At 38.9% G+C, this 20,739-nt stretch overlaps 1 long non-coding RNA gene across 1 annotated transcript; it reads right to left on the bottom strand.

The window, feature by feature from the left end:
- Positions 1–602: 602 nt before the first annotated feature.
- Positions 603–14,539, bottom strand: LOC149926030 (uncharacterized). Its single transcript, XR_016477074.1, has 5 exons — positions 14,333–14,539; positions 6,070–6,213; positions 5,020–5,034; positions 3,780–3,800; positions 603–694 (listed from the first exon to the last, which is right to left on the bottom strand). It is a non-coding gene; the product is annotated as an uncharacterized LOC149926030 (long non-coding RNA).
- Between the last annotated feature and the right edge of the window lie 6,200 nt (positions 14,540–20,739).

Raw genomic sequence — 20,739 nt, 5'->3', positions numbered from 1 at the left:
TTAATTAATATTAAAATTATGTTATAATTATAATTCTGCATTAAAACGGCGAAGAATTTCGTACATAATTATATGAAATACTTTACATATTTATATCTAAAAAAAATTATTTTATAATTGAATAACAGTAGAAACCTTAAAATTATATACTAAAACGCAAGTGAAGTATAGTTTTAAGGATCGGCAAAAACCCCTACTTTGGAGGAAAAAATCCTTAGAATTTTTTGAAGCGATGACCATGTAACCGCTCCCCTTTTCCGAACGTCGACGTTCGTCGAAAGTCGACGTTCCCTTACGTCGACAGCCCCATGTAACCGTAGTCACTGTCGTCAACTCCTCTCCATTATTTATTCATAGATGGTCGGCTTTCTTCAAAATTATCAACGATTTTCCGCTCAAGTACGATTACTTTGCGACAGGATTATTCGGGGGTCGACAAATGGGTGATTATTAGTAATGAGTGATTTTAATCTTGAAAGAGTCTATATCGACTTTCAAAATGGTAGGTATTTTATACTTTGCCTTTTAAAATAGCGATTCAATTTTTTTCTGTTTTTTTTTGTTGTTGCAGCTGATGTATTTGGAACTTACCTCGTTTCAAAATCCAGCGGATCCCCTTTGTAACAAGTGTAGAATTCTTTCTCGTTACACGGTATTTCTAATTTCGCGCAATGGCTGCATTTTAATGGTCGTACTAGAAAAAATTATTTCGTTAGATTTTATAATGGCCAACTGTGATTAAAGATCCAAGCTATTAAAAACCAAATGTAACGCGAAGCTCGCACGAAGCACTCAAAATTACCTAAATCATAACTTTACAAATAAAATAGGAAGTTACATATAGGAGCTCTATATTGTGTCTATGGGTATTTTTATACCACGGGGTCATTCCATAAGATTTCGACCACTCATGTCACCATGGTTCAATCGATTTTTTTTTAAATTTCAACACAGATAGATCTGTCTATAAAACGGTGATATCCAAGGTTTTATCTGAAAATATTGAGAAGTTTTAGAATAAACACAGTTTAACCGAAACCCACATTTTTTGGTATATCGTACCTCGATTTCAGTACCCCTTCGCTTTAGGTTTAATAACTTTTTATAAATATATTTTATTTTAACAAAATAACACAATCTTACACATTTTGGCAAGGCCAATTCAATGATAGAGTTTATATAGTCCTAACTAGAATTGATATAGGTTATTGGATGCCAAAATGTACATTTTTAGTTTTGCGGGGTCTCATTCGAGGGGTTAAAGGGTCATGTGGGCGATTGAAAACACGACGTTAAAATGCCATGTAACTCTTAACTTGATTTTGCGACTAATATCAACGCCTACAGCGACTTCTTCCAGGGCTAGATCCTTTATTCTTAAAGATTATGATTTAGAAAATATTCGAGCATTATTTATCACACATCGTTAAATACGTTGTGATAATATCTAAAAGATTTAAACCATTTTTTGTATGATATCAAAAATCAAAAATTTCAAAAGTGTTGAAAATTGTTATTGATATATCAAATTAAAACAAGGAAAATACCCCTTTTTAAAGAGCTTATTGTAAAGCTCTTTTATAGAGCTACCAAATAGTGTATTTATATTCCGTGTTTTCAATGGCCCACATGACCCTTTAACCCCTCGAATGAGACCCCCAAAATTAAAAATGTACATTTTGACATCCAATAACCTGGTATCAATTCTAGTTAGGACTATATAAACTCCACCATTGAATTGGCCTTGTCAAAATGTGTAAGATTGTGTTATTTTGTTAAAATGAAATATATTTATAAAAAGTTATTAAACTTAAAGCGAAGGGGTACTGAAATCGAGGTTCGATATACCAAAAAATGTGGGGTTTCGGTTAAACTGTGTTTATTCTAAAACTTCTCAATATTTTCAGCTAAAACCATGGATATCACCGTTTTTCAGACAGATCTACCTGTGTTGAAATTTAAAAAAATTGATTGACCCATGGTGACATGAGTGGTCGAAATCGTATGGAATGACCCCACGGCTTTTTTGGACACTGACGCTCTCGTCCAGATCCAAGATGCGCTGGAAATGAGTAGTTTATTTTATAGCAAATTTAGAGGGAACAGGACGTTATGGGTTCTTGGCGGAATACCCACCTATTTTAGACACTAGGGGGATCTGTGCTGAGAACTAAAACTTGAATGTAAATATCAAAAAAAATCAGTTTGCAATTATATTTCCTAAAATGTCATTCATGGTTTGATTTTAGGTAAATTAAGGAGTTTACTCTCCGATCAGGGGAAGGAGGGTTAATAGCTACGCTAAAAAATGTCTCAACATAGTCCTTGTAACTGTATAAATAAATACATATTGATTAAACTAAGGAGTCAAATAGCTAACCCCATTTATAAAACGGTTTGGATCCAATTGCGCAGTTTCTGTTACGCACTTTTTCATTTGCGGAATTGCTATTTGCGCAGCTCCCCATTTGTGCAGTTTGTCAATTTCGCAAATTACCATTTGCGCGGTTTTCCCGTTAGCGCATTTTTCCGTTAGCAACGATTTCTCTTTTTCGCGGTGTTTCGTTTACGCAGTTTCTCATTGGCGCGATTTTCCGTTTGCGCAGGATTTATATTTGCGTGGATTTCCCATTTACGAGGATTTTCATTATTAAACCTTTTTTCTTTGACAAAAGGGTTATTTCTGGCAGATAATTTTTAACATTGCCTTGTGTACCATCTAGCTGCACTGCTGGTCTATGTTTAATGTCCGGTCACGCTATAACTACGAACACGTTTCATGTTTTGCTCAGTTTAAATATCATTTGTTGAATTAGTCGCTTGAAAATATATCGACAGTCAAACAGCGATTCTTAGGTTTTCGGCCTTTAGGTAAAAATTGTAGTGTAGTATCTATTTTCTAACTAGTTCAAACTTAATTAACCTCTTTGACCCTTAAGAAACACGCAATTCCATTAAAAGGTGTATTTTATGTGGCAGGCACTAAAATAAAATTGCAGTATTATGGAAAACGTTTCCTGTTTTAACTAAATTTAATTAGAAATATTTAGAAAAAATCACATTTTTGTGGCAGCCACTAAGTTTAAATAAGCTATATTGTGTGACAGGCATTGGCTTAGATTAATAATTTTAAAATGAAAAATTCTTAAAAAGCCAAACTAAGTACCTTAAACTGTGTTCTTTAACAAACAAAGAAAACATTTTCATAGCTAGAGCCAAAATAGTTCCGTCGGCGTTGCAGCTACAGCATGTTTACCTTAGTCCAAATCCTGAGAAACTAGGATTTGCATTTTGACTGAAGATATATTCCCAACAGAATAATTCAACAAATGGTATTTGAACGAAGAAAAACTTTAAAATATTGGTATTTACAGCGTGACCGATAATTAAACATTCACCAGCAGCACAGTTGGCCCATTTCCTTTACAATATAGAAGGATAGTTAGTAACGAAACTATTGTGCGATAGTTTTGAGACTTAGCAATTTAATATTCTAAAACCGATTTCCGAATAATTACAAGATGTAAAATTAAGGTACCGATTTAATTTCTAAATCTTCCGATGCGGTTTCCTGAATTTCCTGACAATTAAACGTTGGAATAGATATTTCTAGCGCTTTTTGGAATATGCAACAACACGGGATAATATTTTACTATAATATAGAGGAATATCTATTTTTAAAAGCTTAAATTAAGATCTTTTAACGATGTTGTTAGTTCAATCTTAAGAATTATTTAACATGATTAATTTCTTAAAGTTAAATTAAACTAATCACTTACTAAATAAATCCTGCGTGTAATCTGAAATAAGCAAAGTCAATCAGTTTTATTTTTGTACGAAAGTATATTCGGCATCTCCAAAAAGAAGTCTTTGAAATTATAAAAACTTTGTATTTTACATTCAGCAACCTTGATTTTCATTAAATTGTGCAAAAAGCTATTTGTTAGGCCTTCTTGATTTCACCTTCGTGGAATTATTACCGTTTAATAAGGACCATATTAAGAGTAGCTTCCATGTCCAGCCCCTATGTAGTAATACTTCGTATCGATTCTCCGAATGTCTTTTATTGAAAAAGTATTTCTGATTAAGAATTATTAAAATTCCAATTTCGTGAAATGGAAAATGTAATTAGAAGTTTGCAAATAATCTTAAAGGTTTTATTCGATCACTTTATTATTCGTTCATTAATACTAATAAAAGGACCCCGATGGAATGTTTAGAGCGTATTTAACCTTTAATGAATGAACCCGAATCTTATTTGCGCACTTGGATTTTTCAAAGCGGGACCGCTTGTAGCGCCACCGTGTCCCATATTGAAAGGTTTCTATCCAAATACTTAAAACCCGCGAACCATATAAGTTCTAATATCATTTTCGATATTATATATCTGGCTTTTAGAAATTGTTGAAAATTTAGAAAATGTTCTATTTGCGAAAATTACCATTGTTCATACTTTTGATTTCACTCAATAAATGGCCAAAGTAAAGAAATAAAGTTGGTAGAATTACATGGAATTCTCGGTATATCTAGATACTTATTAAGGTGATACCACCATAAAACTGATTTTAAAAAAGGGAGAAGCTAAGTGATAAAATATGGCCCCCTACGTCCTAGCTAAACTTAAACGAGTCTGTACGAGCGCGTGCTAAATGTCACGACCAACGTCAGAGTTTCTGACGCACTCTCAAATCACGCGCGAAAAATCATAATAAAGGTCGGTCCCGTGGTGTAACCCTAGCAGGGAAGGTCAACCTGCAGTCAATACTAACTGGAATGAGATTTTATATGGTAGAGGAGATTTGCGATGTCCCACGCAGCTGCACGTGGACTAGGACTAAAGTTGATAACCACTCGGATCAGGATTATCTACAACGTTCTAAAATAATGACACGAGCTGGATCTTCTCTGCTATAAGGTTATACGCCGTTTAAGAGCAACTTGTACAATTCGTCATTTTTTAAGTTTATTTGAAGAGTTAGCGTTATTTCTGTCAAAAGCTGTGATTAAGAATATATTTACCAAATTGTTCTTCATCTAGAATATAAACAAAAAAACAATTTAGTAGAATATTGGAAAGGTTAGATCTTAAAACATTTCATATTAAATAATTAAAATTTGATAAAGATATCTCAATAAAGTGCTAAACTTCTAATCATAAAGATGCTATATTTGAAAATACGTAAGTCATTTTAACTATAAACAAAAACCTAATATTATTTTTCAATACTACGAATGTAATATGGCGTGTTCTAAAAACATGTTAAGCTTTTGTGCTGATAAATATTCAATCGGTTTGTTGAAAATAAATGAAATATTTATTATATTAACCTAGAATTTTTAATAAAAAAAGTAGAATGAATGAAATCTCAGGAATATGATGGTGCTCTTAAATATTTTCTACAACAAGTAGTCGCTTGGGTAGATCACTAGGAATGGCGTAGTGTGAAAAGTGCTCGTTTTCCTCATGTCCAATGTACTGTTCTAAGCCAGCAGATTCTTCTAGTACATGTTAACTTATCCTACATGCATATGAGTTTGCAAAACACGTTTGCAAGGTCACATAAGTTCGAGGGGGTAGCCACTTGGAAAAAAATTGTACACCAGATTTCTAATTTCCAAATATTTCCGATATTTACAAAATTTCCGATATATCTGAAATATTTCCGATATTTCTTATATTTCCGATATTTCTTAAATTTCCGATATTTCTTAAATTTCCGATATTTCTTAAATTTCCGATATTTCTCAATTATTTCCGATATTTCTCGAATATTTCCAATAATTTTTGGATTTCTCGAGATTTCTAATATTTCCGATATTTCTAATATTTCTCGTGGATTTCTAATATTTGTGGTTTTCTAGATTTCCGGAAATAATAATTTTTGATTTATCGCTATTTGTATACCATATTTCTTAAGTGGCTACCCCTCGCATAAGTTACATTAATTTGTTGAGCCTACATGTATATTATCGGCAACAACCCGAGTTTTGCCAGAGTACCGGAGCCACTAATCGAATTTCTAGCTTTTTCTTGATTTTGCTTTACTGTTCGTAAAAATATTATCTTACCTTTGCAAAAGCACGTATACTTAGCCTCGTCACCATTATAGTATTCGCAAGCCAAACTCTGCTGAGCATTGTTACATTTTTCTTCGAAATCTTTGCCACAAGTTTTAACTGGAAACTTGCAACGTTTACCAAAATATTTCCTTTCTAAATATTTAATAGAAAAAATTTAAAATAATTCGTTTCCCGATATACCATATTGCTTAAGCAATTAATTGTGGTTATACAACTGTTAAGCCCCGTCAATTATAAGCTCCCTTTTTAGGAATCGTGTACTTTAGTATACGAGTCATTATAGGCTTACCGTGTCCGTGTAGGGGTGCGGGGGTATGTGAGTGTGATTGCGAAAACGAAAGGCGGCCAAGCGCGCGGGATCCGTTCAGTTTGCGTTGACAAGCGCTAGTGGGAACGCGAAAAATATCTCCATAGAAAAGCCTTATCAGTAGAGTCGGCGGTATGTAAGTAGGTAAAGTCAGGTACGCAACGCGTTTCGTTTCTTCCCTCTCGAGCGCATAAATTATGGCGACCCGCCGGCGAGAAATCTACGAGTGTAGAAACGGCTTTATTTGGGTTATTCAACTCAGTTATGATTACTGATTTCCCGCTGAGTCCACGATACAAAACATTTACAAATTTTAATTAAGACATTTTAATATTAGTAAAATTGGATTAAAATGTTAGACGCAAATCTTTAATATTTGACTTAAAAATTGAGAGCGCAGGGTTGCGAGATAAGAACTTTGAAGGAAAAACATTCCACCTAGGAGCAACAAACACAATACCCCGCACAAGGAGACCGCAACCCGTCAAAAGTCATTGATTTTCTTGTGTACAGTTTTCCTTGGTTAGACGCTTTAGCGCCTGCCCCGTCGGAAGGGGAATATTCCAAAATTGTCTCCCCCCCCCCCGCCCGTAAAACGTTCAGCGTAAAGGCTCGTGACGCTCCTCCAATGAAATTCGTACACAACCCTTCGTTAACGTGTTTAAAGGCTAGCTGCGTTCTCCTTGTGTTTGTTGCTCCTAGATTCCACAATGAAATTCCCCAGTATCTGAGACTGACTTTGCGAAGTTTATGAGGAAGGTTTTCAAGGTAAAACGTAGTCGCACTATTTACTAGTGGTGTAATAATTTGTGCACGGAAGAAGTTTGCGTGGAACGTTGTGTCGCATATACTGGTACTCGATGATAGTAAATTTTATATATGAATATTAGAAAGTGAAAGACAGCGTTGTTTATTTGTCATCAACTGAACTGTCGAACGAGCCTCAATGGCCGAAGAGCGATGCTTAGCGCCAATGATTGTTTTCGCAGCCCTATTTTGCCAAATCTGAAGCGGCTTCAAACGGCTTTCGGAGGCGGCATGATAAAATACGTCGCCGTAATCAAATGAAGGCTGCACTAGGGCTTTATAAAGAGTATTCAAGAGCTTGACATCGAGGGCAGGCTTTAGTGAGCGAATACACCACGGTCCCTGGTTCTTTTTTAGATAAATATTCAGTATGCGTGGAAAATGTTAGTTCTTCGTCAATAAGCACACCAAAGTACTTAACCAAGGTAACTCGATTTACACCGCTTATAGGCAGCTCCTTTACATGTTGAAACACTGATAGTATATTAGCTGTTCCAAAAACCATAAATGTTGATTTGCTTTTTTGGAGGGACAAGTGTAGTTCTTCATACCCCCGTTCTATTTTCTGAACGTCCGCATCCATTAACTCAATCAAGGTTACAGGAGATAGCGATTTACAAACTGAAGCAGCGTCATCAGCGAAAAGATGGGCCGTTCTATATTTAAGCGATTGGCAATCTCGTTGACATACAGAGAAAACAGCAATGGACCCAGGACACTTCCTTGAGGGACACCAATGTGCGAATTACTGTGCTCGGAAGAGACGACTTCTATCATGACAAATTGGGTACGTCCTGCAAGATACGACTCAAACCAAGAGAGAGTGTCCACGATTACGATTCTTTCGATCATGACGAATTATAGTGTAGCCAGTAATCTCCACCACAAAATCAGGGACAGAATCATCTATCCAGGATTCGGTGATTCCAATAATGTCAATATCATGTATAAGTAATAATTGCTCTAGTGCAATTACCTTTGATCGTAAAGAACAAATATTTAAATGAGCAATGCAGAGGCCACGAGGATGATGTCTATGTATCTGAAATCCTGACAAAGGTATTGTTGCTGAATTTGGCGGTGAAGGTATATTTTGTGCTGGGAGAGGACCTAGTGATAACGAGTTTAGAGACGATACAACTGGCGAAGGTAGGAAAGTTGACGGAGAGCGTAGAACTTATGAGGTTGACTGAGAGCGTAGAATTAACGAACCAGACGGAGAGTGTAGAACTGATAAAGTTGACTGAGAGCGTAGAATTAACGTAGCTGACGGACAGCGTATGGTTGACAAAATTGACAGAGAGCATAGAGTTGACAAAGTTGATGGAGAGCGTAGAGTTGGCGGAGCGCATAGAGTTGACGAAAACTGTAGAGTTGAGAGAGATTTTTAAGGAACAAAAGCTGTAGCAAGTTGGTTTAAACATAGAAACTACCACAGGAATAGCAGGCCCTGCCTTTGTACGTGCTTTACTAAGATGACACGGGCAAAAGGTTCTCCCTTCATTTCCGGTTATCTCTGATCCAATCAATAAAAAGCTTTGGAAATGACGGCCAATTATATTCAAGCGGAAATGGACGGAGAACTTTTTGCCCGTACCGAGCCCGTAACACGTTTCATCGATTCTTTCTGTTCCTCTTGTAGTTTCTATGGTTTAAAGTCAAAATTAAAGAATTATAAACGGACTGAGAGACAAAACACGATTTTGAGGTGTTAGGCATTTTTTGGAGACATATCGTTAGTTGCTGAAGATGACAGGGAGTTACGCCGTTAAGTGAGGTCAGATCTTGTGAGAACCACCCCATCACGAAGGACCAATTCCTTTTCTCCCTTAGCCCGGCAGTCTCTGAGTTCGCAACAGCTTTTGAATGCTTAGCCTGCTGACGTTTAGTGCGGTCAATTGAGAACGAGAGTTAATGGTTTCGATCAGAATTTCGTAGAAAGGAATTTATATTTGAGGTTAAGCGATGAAAAAATTAATTTCACGAAACGAGGAGTAGATCGTGGCGGTCCAAGTCGCTCAACCAAAACAGTCGCCAGTTCAGAGTGAACAAAACCAAAGTCCACGAACGTTAGAGACATCGTTATCTGGTGAGGATTCGGGAAGATTGCGTAGAATAGCGTTGAATTGGCGACTCTGAATCTCGTCCCTCTCTTTAAGCAACTCCTCAATCCGAGAATCCAAATCGGAAGGAACAAACGTAGGAGTTGAGTAACAATGTTCAAGTCTCTTTAGGTTAGCGGTAAGAGACGCAATCGATTCGTCCGTTTTCCTCATCGACGACTTGATGGTTGAGCAGTTGGAGTGTATTAATGAGAATTCATTATGTCACTTAAATTTTAGTTCTTGAAACTCTTTTTGGATATTCAAAATTTCTTGGCCTTGATTAACAACATCTCCAGAGATGGTATCGAGGAGGTCTTGGTGTTCGTTTAGTTTCGAAGAATCACTCTCACGTTGAGAAAGAAAGCAATCAACCTTCGTTTCAAGCGTTGTAAATCGAGTTTCCAAAGATTCACATCGAATGCAATTCTTAAGGCTGTCTACGTTCTTGTCTAGAGATGGGGTCGTGATTAAGGTATTTACCTGGGACGGAGAATGACGAGGAAGATTATCGTTAAACCTTTCAGTGGTCATTTCCTCAGTAATTATTTCAAGATCTTGGGTGGAGAACAATCATCTGTTACAATGGAATCCGTATTATTGATCTTTAAGCCACTTTTCGATTGATGATGCGAGCGAAGGTAAGGTACAATGGACAGTGACATTTCACGAGATTTAAAAGTAAAATTACCCACGCGCGCGGAATTAAAAACTTTATAAATAAAACGGGTCTTAAAACCAATGAAGGAGACAACGAACAATTCGAGAAGGGGAACGAAATTATAAGGTAAAGGGGAAAAACAAGGGAAGCGGCACAATTGCGTAATAAGAGTGGATGATTACCGTCGGAGCCCGGAGACTTGTCAATTTTTAGTTTCCCAAGTAGACGACTAATATCAGCTGGCGTACAGGTAAAATTGTCAGAAGGAGAGACAGGGGCAGCGCAAGAAGGAGGCGGGAGAAAGGGCAGAGGTTGAATAGCAGAGGCAAAATACTGATTAAAAACATTGGCGGCCTCCAAGGAAGAAGTCGTAGAGGAGCCATCAGATTTTTTTATTTCAATTATTTTACGGTGAGAAACGCGAAATCGATTGACGTGAGAATAGAAAGCTTTAGGGTTGACCTTTAAGAGACTAGAAAGAGCTGTCTCAGATTTTATCCCCATATTACGCAAGTTATTAGTGTGGCCTTTGCGAGCCTTACGATAAGAGGCAACATGTCCAGAGATAATTGACTGGGAAGCGTGTCGTTTTTAGACTGATTTAGGCGACACCAGGCAACAGATTTAGCTTTTCTGCTTAAGGCAGAGCGGCGGTTAGAGTTATTATTACGATGCTTCGGAATACTAAATTTGATAAAGGACGAAAAGCCGGCAGTAAAGAGGGTATGAAAGGCAACCCAAGAGTCAGCGAGGGAATCACGGGAAAGCGTAAGAGACCAATCAATACGCGAAAGAAAGTCATTAAAAGCGTCATAGTTCCATTTGTAGAAATTAGGTTTAGGACTAAAAAAGGGAGCCATACAAAGCAAAGCAAAGCAAAATTGAAGAAAATAATACCGTGGTCACTAGCACCCAAATGAGGAAAAAGAGAAATGTTCGAAACCAGACCGGGGTCAGAGGAAAAAATTAAACCAAGAATATTGTCACGACACAGTGCACCACCAGATCTAGTTGGGAAATTAACAAACTGGGGGAGGAATGAATCAGTTATACAATCAAGAAAGAGTTTCGTTTGGGCACAGGCACACAATATTATTAAGCCAGTCTATAGAGGGATAGTTAAAGTCTCCTAAGAGTAATAAACTATAACGCTTCGCGTCACAATGAGAACAAAGAGCAGATATTAAAGAAATAACATACGCGTGGTTGTGATAATGAGCATTATTCGAACGATATATAACGCAAATATCAATAGTTAGATCGGAGGTTACGACCTGGACTGCGACAGATTCGACACTATAGAGATCAGTGCCCATTGAACAGTCAATAGCAACATCATGAAAGTTAAAAGGCTGAACCAATAGAGTATCTTGGATAAACAGGGCAACACCCCATGAGGGCGACGAACACCCCGAATAGGGTCTTTAACAGTGAGAAACCCGGAATGTTTAGTTCAGCGCGAGAAATGTCTTTGTTCCACCAAGTTTCGGTTATAGCGACAAGAGTTATTTAAAATTTTAAGACCAGCGAGTTAAGTTCATCAATTTTATAACCCGATAAACCACCAGCATTACAAAAGAGAGCATTAGAGACTCTATGGGAAGTATCAGGGGCAAATCTAAAACAGCGTCGGAGGTCCGATGGTATAAAGTGGACAGTTGGTCCGTTAAACATCTTACGTAGGTGGGTCGAGAAGGACGAAAGGCAGCATGGTGATAGTTCAAAGTTGAGTTGTCTTGAGTTCCGGAAGCAGCGAGAGATGGGGAACATCATGCACTGTATGAAGAGGCACCGTAGTAAGGAAATGATCCTGGTGAGGTGGTGGCTGAAAACGTTGGAAAGGTGCCGGCTGCAGATTAGGGAAAGTGAAATTCTGGGAGCTAACACGAAGAGGCGGCGGATGATGAAAAAATGACGCCTTTGGGACAGCACCATTGGCAAGAGTGGAAAGAGGACGTAAGGGAAGCGAGGGTTGGCTCCACTTTACAACATTGAAGTTCCGAATAGTCCAGCCCTGCTCGCCGGCGTTGATCTTCGCGTTTAGTTCGTTTTTGTCCTGGATGAAATGTCGACGCTGAATTGGGGTAAAATCGGAGCGGGCAGCGAAGGGATACGAGTTGTCAGCCATGTGCTGCTGGCGGACGAAGGGAAAAACTTTCTCCTTGTGGTGAGGGAGCTCCAGTACCACCTTAATGGGGTGAGGCCGAGAAGTAATTGGTGGAATGGTGCAACCAAGTCGGTATAGCCAGACGAAGCTATTAATACCACATTGAGAGAGAAAGCTAGCAACGTCAGCATGATCACCAGCGGAAGAGGATTCCGGGAATCCGAAGAGAAGTTCGTTATGCCAGCGCGAAACGGGCGAGGCAGATTCACTGCGGGCATTTTCAAATGGCGGCAGAAATCGTGGATGAAGACTTGGAAATCATTTCAGACACCTTGGCCTCGGAGCAAAATGTTGATTCCAGTTTTTTAAAAGAGTCTGAATCCCGTTGAGTCAGAACAGGAGTTAATTTGCTTAAAACATCGTCAGCGATAGACGAGGCTTGTTGGTGAAGTAATGTAGTCAACGCTGCGTGGCGAGAATCCAATTAATTCCTAACGCTGGTAGTTTCGGCATAGATCAAGACAGATGGGTTATTGATTTCAGTCTTGTTGGAATTTTAAATGTGGTAAATTTAGATTGGAGATCAACCAGCGAGGAGATACATCGGGAGATTTCATCACTGGTGCCGCGCAAAGTAGTTTCTAGTGCGAGGAGCCTGCTATTAGCAGATTGTTCTGAGTGGCGCAGGGATGCGTTATCCGATTTGAGGAGATCGAATTCTTTCTGGAGCGTAGATTGAGTATGCTCGATGAAACAAAATTGACAGGTTGACGGAATCGAGTCGTTTATATCCTCGAACTTGATTTGGTTGAATAGCGGCGTATTCTCGAACAATACCCATCAACGACAGTCAATGCTACTGTCGATAACATCACGTCGAATGTATGGAGTTTGGAAGCTCTTGGAAGCGGAGTCTGCCAGGACTCCACTGTCCTTGACCATGGCGAAGATCACCAAAAGAAGTCTTCCAAAAAATTATTAACTAGTATCACTTTTGCTAAGCGATTGGAGTTCCTATCAATTCACATAATTATCACAAACAAAATACACTAACCCTTAGTTTAATTAAAGAAATAAACTTGTAAATAAATATTCTAGGCCTAACGTAGGCCATCTCCCTGCGTGCCCCAATTAATAGCCCGATGTACCGGTAAGATTGAAACCACACCACCGAAGGCCTATCATCAGAATGCCCTACACCAGCGTCCACAGCCCGGACAGGTTAAAAAGCCAGCATAGGGAGCAGAACCCCACTAGTGATGGTTGCACCGTTGACGCAAGCCACTCAACCCAACAGAAGGTTTAACAATGGTATGACCAACCCACCACTTCGCACACAGCAGTGGAATAAAGAAGGGATGCTCTGGCAACGCCAGCTGACACCTACGGAGGTGGAGAGCCGAGCCCTTTGGAGAATGCTCCTAAAGGGGAACAACGGGCACACAGCAGCCCGCATAACCCAGCACAGCTAGCACCGGAGATACCGGCGGGACCCCAAACGGCCGGGATATGGGTCCGCCGTGCCCTCATACGGAGGCCCGCCGCCCCACACCAGATTACCCAATCCGCCGAGGCGGCTAGTTTACCTGGACCCTCTCTGTTAGCCCGAGCCGAAGCTCAGTTACCAGCCCACACCTGACCAAAGTCGGCGGTGGAGATAGTACCGCCCTTATGGGTTACAAGAGCCTGACCCCGACTCCCCGGTAAAGCCACAATAATTGCACATTCCGACCACTTGAGGGCCTCCCAATTAACCGGCGTTAATTGCATATACGGCAGGGCAAGACAATGGGGACAGGAAACGGTGGAGAGAGATGGAGATAATTATTTTTTACGCTAACGGTAGCGCCATTTAAAAGCCAGAGGAATTCTTAGAAATGTCAAGATCTCTCTCGTCTGCTCGCATAAGCGACATTAGTACTCGTGTGGTCTCATAAGTTAGTGGCTTAGTATGAAATCATTTCAATACATAATATAAGAGTGTTGCGAGTTTCTGCTTTTGCCTTAAGTTATTATAAATATTTTCCTAACATGAGTCACTTAAAAAGAGTACTACACGAACCAAGAAAGAAATATCTGTATGCACATATTAGATATTTTTTGTTGCTTAATTGCTGGGCAAGAAAAAAAAAGGATTGTAGAAAAGAATAAGCTGCATGCATTTTCTTTATAGAGAACAAGTTCAATATGCACAAAAAAGGGCCCGTTTTGCTTGATGCACAACGCTACACTATTCATACCATAAGATTAGTCGTGAGAGTCCTTACCTATGCATTTAGGTTCTTCCCTATCTGGTGTGTCTGCATGCCACTTTCCCTGGAAGTCGCAAACAAGCCGTCTGGCGAACTGATGCAAGAATCCTTTCTTGCATTTCACGAAACACGTTGTAATGAAGTCTTTTCCCAGGTCTTCGTAGAAACTCGGCCTACAGCCATAAATGACGCCGTTCTCAGGTGGGTTTGGCGGTGGACAATTCGGTTCTGCAAAATACAGAACAAACAGAAACGAGGTATATATTATATCAATTTTTAATTGAAATAAATTGTTTTCGTAGAAATGCGAGATCTTTTTATAACGTGAATTTATTCAATCCTACGAATCAATGCCGCTTAAAAACTGTGTTAATGGACAACTTTTTCACACTTGTTTAATTTTTTGAGAAAATTATTTCGTGAAATATTAAGGTGAAGTGGGGTAAGTGTGATTTTGGAGTAAGTGTGATTTTGGAGTAAGTGTGATTTTGGAGTAAGTGTGATCTTGGCCCAAAATTACCCCAAGAGATCCTAATTAACTTATTTTTAAAATGGGAGTAGTTAGTTTGAACTGTTGTCTTTCTAAAAACCACATTTGTTGAGAAGTAGAAAAAATGTTGTGTACTTTTTAGACATTTTAAAAAAGGACATATTTGAACAGCTCTCTCATAGCTGTGGTTGCCCGCAATGTGGTGCCTGGTTGTCGATGAGATATTGGTGAGACTAAACAAAGATGGGGGCCGCTGCTTCGACTTTGCATTTCGCCACTTTGTTCGTATTTATTGGAGGAACCAGGGTCTTGCAAGAGCTATGCGCTGAAATACATATCAATAAGTGATAACAAGAATCATATGTAACATAATCACTCATAAGTATGCCATAAAAGCATTTTCTTTAATGAAACCTTGTTCACGGGATATGACGTAAATTACGTCACTTACAACTCCGTGACGAATTATGCGTCATCAACTTTACTGATGGGAGACGGAAGTTAGTTGGAATTCCTCGCGCGTTTCTGGCTTTGCCCATGTCAAGTTTAGTTCGAGCCTCGCGATCACATGATTTCATTTCCATGGTAACCTTTTCAATAGTGCAAGTAGTATAAGCATTTTTGCATTTTTGGGTCCGCTCAATGTATGTTCCGCGTGAAACAAGGTCTCATTGGATTTGTTTAATGGAAATATTATACAGAGGCATACTTATGAGTAATTATGTTACATATGCTAGAATGCACTGTCAAAATAATTAAATGGAGATTAGTAGATTTTAAACCAACAATTTTTTTTAAATTATGTTGAGACGAATTTTGGCGTTGCTCTAACGATAAAACCAATCGGTGCGGTATCTCATTTCTTCCCTAAGACCGTTGTCTTTCGACGCGTCTCCCCCCTCTCGCGCTGCTGGGAAAAATAGATTATGCTAACGACTTCAGCACAAATAAATGCATTCATCAGGGAGCTATCTATGCACTTAGTATGTCTAAGGATCCATAGACTCCGTCTCGAGAACTGGCCGCCGCTCAAACTTCGTCAAATGTAAGACGCGAAACGCGAGTGATAATTTGAGCGGTAAACCAAGCCAGTTCCTACGAGAATCGTCAGTGCCACCAAGGCCCACCAAAAACTTCTTTAGACAATCCAAAAGTTTACAGATATAGTTTTCGGGCTTCATATTTTGATCATAAAAGTATTGCTATTGAATCCTATCTGGATCAAATTGATTTTAGACTTGAAATCATATTTCTATAAAATAAAAAATTGGATCCAATGTTGTTCAGATTATAAGAATACATTTGATCCAATTTGGAAACTAAGCTATTTACGCTTAACGGAAGTCATTCACCTCTATGCTTACCAGGGTGAAGTTTTACTCTTTACAAGGACCATCACTTGAACTTTCTGGCTCTATGTACTAAAAATTCCTATTGAATCACTAAATGGTTTAAATTGGTGTTTTCATAAAATCCCCATCCAAGAACTGCCTAGGAGGTGGTTTACTCTAGGAAGGGACATGTAACTTTTGGTAGTCTTTGGTTTTTATTGATTTTTCGGGAAACATGTTTGCCAGCTTGTTGTCGCTCCATCGGTTTTAGAACTGGACCGTACTGAATAGAACTCCCATCAAAGACTGAGAGGGCAATTTTGGTCAATGGGGGGGGAGGAGAAACAACATAGCCAGATTTGATACAAACACCCATTGAATCGTCTATGATGTGAAAGGTTTTGGCAGATTATTAATTGTGGATGTTCGCTTTATTTAACAATAAGCGTCAACAAACACTACCGCTTAAATCAAAACAAGACATTTTCTAAGGCAAATCTTTTAAAGATTTAGTAATAAAATAACTTGAAACAGGGGCGTAGGAACGTTCTAGAAGTTTTAGGGGGCAAAGAGAAACGAAAAGGGGTCGGGAGAATGGTTTTGAATTTTTAATGGAGTGTAGCTTCTCCGAATGCATGTGTACTTTTTACCACTATGTAAATAAAAAGTTGGAGGGGGCAATAACATTAGTTGCCCCTCCCAGCAAAATTCTAGGGAGGGGCATTGCCCCCCCCCTGACCCTCCCGGTTCCTACGCCCCTGACTTGAAACGTTCTTAAAACAAATGCTAAAACTTTCAAGAATCCGACAGCCCGGCTTCTTTATCTTTATGTCACTTCGGTAGATGATTCAGAAACGATCTCATGAAGAAGCCTAAGGTGGTGCCTTGGGTATTAGCCTAGCTACTTATTATTATTATTATTATTATTAGTCTCGTTTTTATACACTATCTCTAAGGGATTTGTGTGTGCTAGGCCCACGTACAGTGTAGCCGATACCGCCGCTGCCGTATTCCACATAACTCTTTAACAATAAGGTCTAGAAGGGTCAGTGATATGTCAACCAAAAGAATATTTTTTTTTGGAAATCGGAGTTCAAGAAGTTAATCATTTTTCTATTTTAGTGGTTTTTTGCGATTTTTTACTTTAAATATACATGCTTTTTTAAATTAAGACCGACTTGGTTGAAAATGATACATTTAGTTAGTACTGATCATTTCTGAACTACGTTTTCGGTTGCATTAAGAAATTGTAATTTTAAATGATATTTCTGGCCAATTCGCTGGACCTCATAACCCACGTTAAGTGTAGTTGGGATAAGTTCTACTAAGTTCTAGACTGTCGCGCCACCAATGAGTAATACCGGAACCTTGACTTTCCCTGCTGGAAAAGTAAAAATAAAATTAAAACAAGCGATTTGGGTACATTTGTTCGAATTTCATTTGTCCGAACGGTGGTACAAATATCCGAATGATCATTAATCCGAATGATCATTTGTCCGAATGATCATTTGTCCGAATGCCGGAAAACAGGATCGTACTGTTCATTTGCCCGAAAACTTTATCACAACTTTTGTTGGTGATTTAGTCGTTCAATTTATGTTAACTTTACTGGCGAATTTCATTTGTTCTAATAATCGTTTAACCTAACCTAACTTTAAATATCCACAAAATTCATTACAATGTAGTTTTTTATTTTTTATTCTTGCACTAAAAAAAAATCCGGCCCAAAAAACAGCAATAAGAAATACTAATTTAGCGACAGAATTCGGACAAGTGATGCTACCGATTCGGACGAATGAAACCAACAAGTTGTCCAATTCGAACAATTGAAATATTTGTTATTTCGGCGGTTCGGACGAATGAAATTCGAACATTTGTTCCACCGTTCGGACGTTTGAAATACGAAAAAATGTACCTACCCCAAACGAGCAGCTCAGGATGAGAAAATATCGCTTACATGACGGCGGGGCGATGTTTCTTTGGAAATTATTCTCATCTGCATCTTGGTTTCGGACACAACTTTTAGAACATATACAACTCCTTCTAGGTTGAGTTTGCAAGTTCTCTCCTCGCTGGTTTAAGGGGTTTTCCTTCCATTAAAACTTGTAGAGGTTAACGGTAATAGGTAATGTAGGGAGCGGTTGGCTGGCGTGGCATGCAGGGCTTGCCACCACCCTCCTACGAATAGTAACCCGGCCACCTGAATTAATGGCTTCAAAAGTAGCTTGATGGCTTAGGCCTAAGGTGGTCCCTGTTGAAAATTGTCGCGCATTTGGTGAAAATATTACTAGTTTATTGTTTTAGTCTTTATTTAGAACCATTGATTTAGAAATATAACGCTGTCAAAATTATATTGTTAAAAAGATTTGTAAAAATATGTTTAATTTGAACGCATGTATATGTATATGAAATATTATTTGCGCATAGAACAATAATAAAGGCGTTATAATAATAATACTATATCGAAGGAAAAACGGCGTTAGACGCGTGATCTTAAATTTGCTCTTTCGACGTTAATAAAAATCCAATCTAGTTTGGTTATCAATAGTAGAGTTTTTACTTAAAATAGTTAGAATTAGTAAAAGGAATTCAAATGATTTTCAGTCGGTCATTTGAATTTAAAGTCGGAATATCTCTCCCAATTAACGTAGTGTCTAATACCATTCCGACACCTACTATCCCAGTTGAAGACGCTACATTTTGGTGCCGAAACCCGGGATCAGGACCGTGGTACAATGATATAGTTGACGACAAGATCAACAGTTAACGGCGACGAGAGGGCAGAGCTCGCCGCAGCAAAGATGTCCCGGAAAGTAACTCGAGATAACGTAAAGAAAATAATAAATAAGTTGAAATCATTACAGGAAGATGCTGGATCACACGACGAATTCGAAGATCAACTAACCCTACTTGATCAGAAAGAAAAGGCCCTTCTAAAGGTCGATGAGAAGGTAGTGGCGTTGATGACAACAGCGAATGAATGAGATATCGAACTGGAGGCGAACGAAGAAAAAGGTTCGGAGATCGCTAAAGAAACGAGGAACTGCGGTATCCACTAGTTCGGACGACGACTCGGATGCAGAATAAGTCAGCTCAACAGCGTCAGCGTCGAGGAATCAACTAAGACTTCCTACTCTCGTCATCAGCAAGTTCAGCGTAGAGTTAACGGAATGGCCTGGTTTCTGGTCGTAGTTTCAGTCGACGATTGGTGAACGACCAACGCTATCTAAGGCAGAAAAGTTCAATTACCTACTTTCGTATTTGGAGAGGGAACCCAAAAGTGCGTTGGGAGGCATGATGGTGTCTGAGAGAAAGATACGAACTTAAAGATATGATCGTCCACAAGCTCATGAAAAGACTATTCCATAGAGTCCGTGTATAATTGTAATGATTGTCGGTTTAATGGCAATGAGAGTTGATATCGAACCAAATGGAGTGTCTCTATGTCCCCTAATTATCGGTCGATTACCAGACGTAATTCGTTTAAAATATGTCATGAAATACCGAATTGGATGTAGGCGAGGTAATTACATTTTTACAGAAAGAAGTTGAAGGCAGAGAGACATGCGCTATGTTAAAAGAAAGAACCAGACCACAAAACCCACGAATCGCCAAAGCATACTTCAGCTAAAAAGTACGATAGAGAAGAGCGATCGGAACCACCCATTGCCAGCGCAGCGGCACTTCAAACAATCGTAACACAGCGAGGTACTTATTGTATTTTCTGTAAAAATAACAGCCATTCTTCGATCAACTGTGCCAACATGACCTACCTTGGAGAATAAGAAGACATATTTAAAAGATTCGAACCGAGGCTATATTTCTATGAAGGTTGGCCAGAAAATGCGAAATTCTCGATCTGGATTCCACCCATGCAAAATTTGTAAGCAGAGACCTAATATCGCAATTCGTGAACAGAACGAAGCGAACAAGAAGTCGCGAGCGAACAATAACCAAGATGAAGCCGGAACTTCAGTCAAGCTGGTTTCCTCGGTAGACTGTCAAAAGACGGTGTTCCCGCAGACGTCTAAGGCCGTAGTGAAGAATCCCAATAACACGGAAGCGGAACAAGTAGTGAGATGTTTGTTAGACACGGGAAGTCAAGCGTCCTTTGTAAGAGAAGACGTAGGTAGAGAAATTGAAATTGCCAGTGATAGGCCAACAAGTTATAGAAATCCAGAACTTCGATTACGAAAATCCCACGAAATCGAAGCGAAAAATTGTAAGAGTAAATTTACAGAACGTAAAAGATCTAAGAAAAGAGATCAGTATTGCGGCCATAGAAGTGCCCAATTTGTGTAACGCTCTTACGCTAGTGAAATCTGAAGAAATAAAGAATTTCGTGGAGTCCAAAGGATATCAAATTGCCCGTGAAACAAGCGAAAGAACGCCTACTCTGTCAAGCATAGGCATTCTGATCGGCGCAGATTCGTACTATGAATCAGTAACTGGAAGGTTTGAATGATAGGCCAATTTGCTAATCGCTATTGTAACAAAATTGGGAAGGGCCGTACAGGGTTCCGATGTCCTCAAGTCTGGTCGGAGTCAATGCAAACCGAATCACTGACATGAAAATCAGCTTAGATGAATTTTAAGTGTCA

Source organism: Leiobunum rupestre, chromosome 10, assembly GCF_980474605.1.
Source record: "Leiobunum rupestre chromosome 10, qqLeiRupe1.1.hap1, whole genome shotgun sequence".
NCBI classification, from domain to species: domain Eukaryota; kingdom Metazoa; phylum Arthropoda; class Arachnida; order Opiliones; family Sclerosomatidae; genus Leiobunum; species Leiobunum rupestre.
The sequence above is the reverse complement of the archived record's forward strand: the minus strand, read 5'-3'. Positions and strand labels throughout refer to the sequence as shown.